Source organism: Rutilus rutilus, assembly GCF_951802725.1.
Source record: "Rutilus rutilus genome assembly, chromosome: 11".
NCBI lineage: Eukaryota > Metazoa > Chordata > Actinopteri > Cypriniformes > Leuciscidae > Rutilus > Rutilus rutilus.
In genome coordinates this window covers 33,809,589-33,817,482 of record NC_140216.1, presented here as the reverse complement: position 1 = coordinate 33,817,482, position 7,894 = coordinate 33,809,589, and the positions used below count along the sequence as shown (strand labels likewise).

The following is a 7,894-nucleotide window of genomic DNA, read 5'->3' as shown; positions in this document are numbered from 1 at the left end:
TAAACAACTTTGAATACATGAAACACCATTGTACCCCCACACATTGTATACGTTTAACGTTGTATTGTCGTGACTCTTCATCTTAAGAAGACCGACTAGCTAAAGTAACGTACTAACTACTGTAGTAAGACTAAGTTATGCCATTTGTGTCACGTCACAGAAACAACAAGCCAACGCGACATTGCTATTAGCACTAACTTACTCAGAGATTTTTTTTTAATCAGCGGCAGTAAGTTAGTTGTACTGTGAGTACACGACAGTTTTGTCACTGGAACAGTAATTTATATGTGTGTGCGTTTTGTCACATTTTTACAGAGCGTGTCCCGCGCAAATTTGGATATTTATCAGTGAGGACGAAACTGACTGACTCCACTAGTGCTAACCGTCATTCACACGGCAAAAACTAAAGAAATAGGTAACGTTAATACAAGCTGACATACTCTTTTATTTATTATGTTGTGAGTAAACCACAGATTCGTAAGTGGAAAATTAATATTTTTTGTATTTTCTCATTTTAGCGTAAACAAACGTGTCCCGCGCAATTTTGGATATTGTGAGGAGACTAGCAGCTAGCAGCTATAACGTTATCGTCCACCGACCGACATTTACCCGGCAAAAACTAAGTGAGTAAACTTAAGTTTTTTCAGTGGAAGATTAATTAATTTCTGTGTGTTTTCTCACATTTTTGCTTAGACAAAAGTGTCCCGAGCCATTTTGGATCATTATCAGTGATTGAGACTACCATCCACCGCCCGTCATTCACATGGCAACAACTGCAGAAATAGGTAATACAAGCTGCCTTATTTCTTTATTTATTATGCTGTGAGTAACGTAAACCAATTTTTTGACAGTGGAAAACTAATTAATAATATTTTGTGTTTTTTCTCACATTTTGGCATAGACAAATGTGTCCCTTGGGCAATTTTGGACATCGGTGAGGAGACTATCAACCACCGACCGTCATTCATACGAAAAAAAAAAAAAAGGTAATACAAGCTGACATATTTCCTCATTTATAATGATGAGTAAACTACAGTTTTGTCAGTGTAAGAGTAATTCATATTTTTGTGTTTTCTCACGTATTTGCATAGACAAACGTGTTCTGTGCAATTTAGGGTCTATATTAGTGAGGAGACTGACTGACTATCCTCCACATCGACCGTCATTCACGTGGCAAAAATGAAAGAAAAAGGTACTACAAACTGACCTATTCTATTTATTATGCTGTGAGTAAATTACATTTTTGTCAGTGGAAAATGTATTAATATATATATATATATTTTTTTTTTTTCACAGTTCAAAATAGACAAACGTGGACTGCGCATTTTTGGATCTATTTCAGTAAGAAGACTGACTGACTATCCTCCAGTGACTGTCATTCACATGGCAAAAACTAAAGAAAAAGGTAATTTCCCAGGGAAAGCAAGAACTGAGAACTGATAAGAATGTAAAATGTGCACCTTGAAATGCAATGTAAGTCATTTTGGATAGAAGCGTCTGCCAAATGTGTAAATGTAATGTAATACAAGCTGAGATATAAAGGGTATGCACTGACATCACTTTCCTGCCGGAACACGCCCCCCTAGTCAGACTGAGTGGCTAAAGAGCTGCAGCGTGACTGGAGTTAACAGGGAAACTGAGAAAACTCGAGTAAAACAAAGGATTATCAGTTTAAATTAAATGTTGGACTGGATATAGTGTTCCTAACAACTTATCAAAGATCCAGTTATCCATGGATATTGACATGTAGTCAGGAATCCTGTTTTCGGACATTTTATATGTGCCTGGTTTCGACGATTATTTCAGTTATTTAATTCAATTTACAATTATTCAGAATATACGATGGTAAATATTTAACTGATGAGTTGTCAATACAATATATAACAATACAATATATATGGTATGATTTTACCCCTAAATTCAGCATAGTCTGACAGTCTGTAAAAATAAAACCTTGGCTTTCTTGTCAAATCTAGTTGTACTGTCAATCTCAAAGCTCTTTTCCATTTTAGATGTGCTTTGTGTGTTTTTATAGTGAAAACAAATGCTGCCGCTCAGTCTTTTTGCCACTTAGCCAATGGTGACGTCAACGCATAACCTCTATTCTAGCATTTATGCTGTGAGTAAACCAGTTTTGTCAGTGGAAGATTAATGTTTTTTTTGTTTGTTTGTTTATTCACAGTTCGCCAGACAGAAGTCATGTGCAGTTTTGTATTTTGGACAGTGAGGAGACTGACTGACCATCTTTCACAACATTCATCACTGAGAACCTTTTGTAAAATAAATTATTTTTCAATAAATACTATTAATAACTGCATCCTTTTCTTTGACCATTTCTTTATACCAGGGTTCCTCAAACTCGGTCCTGGAGGGCCGCTGTCCTGCAGAGTTTAGCTCCAACACTGATCAAACACACCTGAGCAAGCTAATCAATGTCTTCAGGATCTCTAGAAACTCACAGCTAGGTGTGTTTGATCAGGGTTGGAGCTAAACTGTGCAGGACAGTGGCCCTCCAGGACCGAGTTTGAGGAACACTGCTTTATACCAATGTTTTTCCTTTGTCTTATAAAACTTTATTAATTTGAGTTTAATCAACTTAAATCATTTACGGCAATCGGTTTCCTAAAACCATTTGAGTAGCTATATAGTTGTTATGACTTGATTAGATTTATTAAATGAACTCAAACCAGTTAGTTTAAATGGTTTAAATTACTTTAAAAGTTTAATGGAATGAACTTAAAATATTCAAGTTACATATACTCAAAATGAATGACTAAACGAACACTAAATTATGAGTGAATATGACTCAATATATATAAGTTCACAATACTCATATGTATTTATTTTTAAACTTAAATGGTTTGCCGCAATTAGTTTCCTCAATCGGTTTGAGTTGAGTTAACTTGTTGGGTTTTACAGTGCACAAATCTACTTTAGTATGTGGGGGCAGAGTTTCATAACTCTTACGCATAAGAATGTGTAACTTTTATTCTCTCCGCCATGTCTTGGAGACGCTGTGTTTTTTGTTGCAAAAGCCAAACTACTTTATTTGGCCTTCCAAAAGAGGGCACAATTAGAAAACAGCTGTTAAGCTTTATAACACAGTTCCAGAACAGTAAACCAAATATATTCGACTGTGTGCTGCGCATTTTTCGGAGGACTGTTTTCAAAACCAGAGAGAGTACAAGGCCGGCTGTGCACAAAGGTTGATTCTAAAAAAGAGGGGCTTTGCAAGTACAGTCTGGCGCGTCTGACTCACAGACACAGCCTGTAAGTATGTTTTCATATTTTACGAATTTGCTGCTTACTATTCAAACGCGAGTTTTGAGCAGTATAGAGTAGCACTTGTTTGTCGTTTCTTCGATCACAAATGCAGACATTTTGTAATCTCCGGTCACGTTTCCTTTTACGGTCTATTTTGGACTTTTTCGACGACGAGGACTCCTTATTCTGTGACTCAGCATATGTATACATTTTAAATAATAAAATAGCGTTATTATTTATAACGCTCCATTATAAATAATATAACGCTATATATAATTATAAATAACCGTACAGTGCAGCCTTTTAATCTTGCCGGGGCAGTGACAAGCGCCTCTCACTGCTCTGCTCCTCCGTTTCTGCTGGTTTCAGTCACGTAACGTGACTGTCTGGCTCTGAACGAAAACGCGTTGTGGAAACGCATTGGCCTAGTACCTTTTGTCCCTCTCTGCTATTATAGTTTTTCAAGATGGCGGAACTACATGGAAGCCTCCGTGGACCACCCGTCCCATAAATTCTTCGCTTACGAGGATAAGTCAGATCATTGGCAGAGGTATTTGTACACCATTGAGGACATATTTAAGAATAAAAATATTGATTTTAGATTATAAAATACCTAAAAAAACTACACATTGTCCCTTTAATTTTACTCTTATTCCTAAACTTAAAAATAAGTGTGATTCATAAAGGTTCCTAAGTGTTAAGATTAGGTCTCAGCTCCTAAATTATTTAAGAGTGCTGGAGAGGTACTAACCTAGTCAGGCGTAACAAGATGGCAGCAGAGAGAAAGAGGCCGCTCACTTTTCAACGAAAATATGATGTAGGCTATTGGAGTTAAATGAGTTGATCAAATGATAAAAGTTTGATCATCAATGTGTTCTTTTTGTAACTGACCTTTAAGAAATTTTATAGCAATGAAATTCAAGTAATAGGCCTAATTACATTTTTGGCGACTGGAAAAATGCAGCAGTGCACCATGATGACTTGAGCTCATCAGTCCACATGCAGGGCCTTCTTAGTAGTGATAAAAGTGATGCAGAGGTTTTTTGTTTTGTTTTTAGTGACCCTACAAGTTTGCTTAAACTATCAAATTATGTATTATATGTATTATATTTTTAAATATGAGGGAAGAATAAAACACTAAACTTAATGAAGGTATATATCTGACAAAATTATTTCAAGTCAAGATATGAAGTCATTATTTCGAAATATCTTGTTATTTCGCCATAATATCTCGTTATTTCGACATAAGGGGACATGCATTAAGCCATTTAGCGTTCTTATAATGGTTTGCTATGGGAGGAAAATGCTTAACGTGAAATTAAACGCGTTGCGTTCATATTCTGGACTTTTCCGATTTTTTTAAGTATACTTTATGATTTTAGTATCGTAATGATTAATAAATGCACGCACAATTATCCGTGAACTTGATAAATGTTGCAGATATGTTTTACTATCCACAAACAAATTGCTTTCAACTTAAGTGTGCAAAGTTCAGAATTCAACAAATGTGCAGCAATTTGTACAAACAGAGACATTTTTGTGAATAAAATGTTTTATTTTGTATTAGTGATCATAATTTGCACATGCAACAAAGATGGTGTACAGGTGACGCGTGCATTTATTGACGTCTTGTCTGAGTCAATGACATTTTAGTGTTTTCGGCAATGCTTAACGTGTAATTAAACGCGTTGAGTTTATATTCTGGGCTCATCAGATTTTTTTATTAGTATGATTTTTACTGTGTTTGGTCTGTTAATAACACTGTCCGTCACTACGGTGACGCATTGCCACATAGTGTAAATAAGAAATAATGAGATATTATGTCGAAATAACGAGATATTTATGTCGAAATAACGAGATATTATGTCAAAATAACAACTTAATATCTCAAAATAACGAGATAAGTTTTCTTTTTTTCTTTTTCTTTTTACCTTGCAGGTCAGGGCTTCCGTAGAATAAAACACTAAACTTAGTGAAGGTATTTTTTCTGACAAAATGATTTCAAGTCAAGTCACCTTTATTTCTACAGTGGGGGAGAACCGGGGCTAAGTTAACGCGGGACGAAAGTAACAAAGCGATTTTCTCAGAGCCCTGACTATATTAGCATTTCAACCTATGACAGCACGTTTAGTACGCAACCCTTGAAGGAGCTGCCAAATATCACGTGATTTCGTCATCGTTTCCCGTGGTTAAGTCCAGTAAGCAGTTTTCGAGTTCGATAAGTAAATTACTGAAGCGGTACTTTTTTTCTAATTACAAGTTGTGTTTTTCGTTTCATGTCACACAGTAATGATCAATCTAATGATCAATCTACAGGTTATTAATGGCTGTAACACATCCTGAAGTTTGCCTTGTCAGAGTTTTTCAGTATAAAAGTAAATCGGTTTAAATGTCAGGAGTTCCTGTCGGGACGAAAGTAACACTTGTTACTTTTGTCCCGCTATAGTGAAAAAAAGTGTTTCTTTTGTCACGCTGCTAATGTGGTGACTTTCTCTGTGTTGCAGCATTTATTAAAACATGTTTATGTCATATTATACCAACAGAATATGGCAAGAGTGAGGGTCAGTAAGACAGATAGAGGTCTGATTCAGCCAGATGTTTATGAGAGGGCGTTCACATTTAAATCAGCTGATTTCTGTGTGACCATTTTTTTCACTCAATCTGTTTCCATTTACCCTAGTCACATTTAGGTTTTAGCCATACCTTATAGCTTTTCCACCTCCACCTATGAATTTTAGGTGGGTTTCCATCCTGATGTTTTTATGCAGATTTAAAATTTATGCATAAAACAGCTTGATGGAAACATGACTATTGTTACATTATGTTGAGAATTTATATTATGGTAATTTTATTTAATTTTCATATTGTTCATGTTGAAAACACATTTTATAAAATAGATTGACATTGCCAATAAATAAAAAAATTCTAAACAATTCAAGTTTGTGCTGTTGGGTTATTTGAAACATTGATGAAATTGAAATTTAAAATGAAAATGTAAATTAACATTTTTTTTTTTGCAAATATAAAGGCCAAAATATGTTTGCAGTTACATGTTAACAAGGTCATATACTCAGGTATATTTAGGCTAATAACCCCCCCCCAAAAAAAACAAGAGTAACACAAAAAATCTAGCTTGTATATTGTTGTGTTACTTTTGACCCACCAGTGTGTTACTTTCGTCCCAACTGACGGGGTCGAAAGTAACATGAGCAGTCCTAAGTTCAAAGTGAAATTATACTGAAGTCCTTCTACATTTTTACAAAATACCAACTGGTATTGATAGACCACACTTGTGAGTGACTGACCACAGCAAAAATATATCTCTGTCTAAAACATCATCTTTTCAAATTATGTTTTTCTGAAAAATGGTACTTTCGCCCCTGCTCTCCCCTGCTTTTTACAATACAGTAAAAAAAAAAGTGATAACTGGAAAATAATGCAACAAAAGTTAGTTTTGGCTGTACAGCAGCTCTAGAAGGAAATAGTGTCATTTTCCAGCTTAAAGGGATAGTTCACTTTGAAATTAATTTTTGATATGTTTTAGCTTTACCTCAAGGGCATCCAAGATGTAGGTGTCTTTGTTTCCGCAGTAGTTTCAATTTTGATATTTTTAGGTCAAACCGTTCTTGTCTGTCAGTCATATAATGCATGTCGATGGTCACTGGCTCAAAACACAAGCACAGAGTCCAAATTAAAACAATTCCCCATCGTCCAAATGAAACAATTCCCCATCATAAGTACACATTGATGGCCTAAGACACGAAACGAGCGGTTTGTGTGAGAAAACGAACAGTATTTATATCGTTGTTATCTCTTGAAAACAGCACACGTCCAAATGATCTGACGGCGCGGGCGGGTATAGATATATACATAGATGTCGCCTTGGCTACTGCAGTTCATTGGAACGAAACCGTAGCCAAGCGACATCTAGTGTATATATCTATACCCGCCCGCGCCGGCAGATCATTTGGACGTGTGCTGTTTTCAAGAGATAACAACGATATAAATACTGTTCGTTTTCTCACACAAACCGCTCGTTTCGTGTCTTAGGCCATCAATGTGTACTTATGATGGGGAATTGTTTCATTTGGACGTGGGGAATTGTTTTAATTTGGACTCTGTGCTTGTGTTTTGAGCCAGTGACCATAGACCTGCATTATATGACTGACAGACAAGAACGGTTTGACCTAAAAATATCAAAATTGAAACTACTGCGGAAACAAAGACACCTACATCTTGGATGCCCTTGAGGTAAGCTAAAACATATCAAAAATTAATTTCAAAGTGAACTATCCCTTTAAGTAATTTCAATGTTGATTCATTTCCATTGTAAAAATCATTTAGTTATCTATTCAGTTCATTTATATACAGCCGCTCTGGAGAAAATATTGATGTCATCGTCCAGCTCAGTTCAGTTCTCAAACAATGGTGTCAATGCAGGCAGATCAATAATACTGTTAAATATTAAATGATTAAAAAGGGCAAACTACAGCTACAGGTTTTAGAAAAACTAAAAAAGCTCACAGGGTAAAAAACAAACAAAATAAAACATACATTGTCTGCAAGGTAGTCAGTTATTAATGTTTCATTGTCCTCTCTTGTTTTTTCATGTGTTATTAATTTCTTTGTA

The 7,894-nt window shown here is 35.5% G+C and overlaps 1 long non-coding RNA gene across 1 annotated transcript; it reads left to right on the top strand.

Moving 5' to 3' along the window:
* The first annotated feature begins 305 nt into the window (after positions 1 to 305).
* Positions 306 to 986, top strand: LOC311299436. Its single transcript, XR_014629130.1, has 3 exons — positions 306 to 415; positions 519 to 785; positions 902 to 986. It is a non-coding gene; the product is annotated as an uncharacterized lncRNA (long non-coding RNA).
* Positions 987 to 7,894: the final 6,908 nt, after the last annotated feature.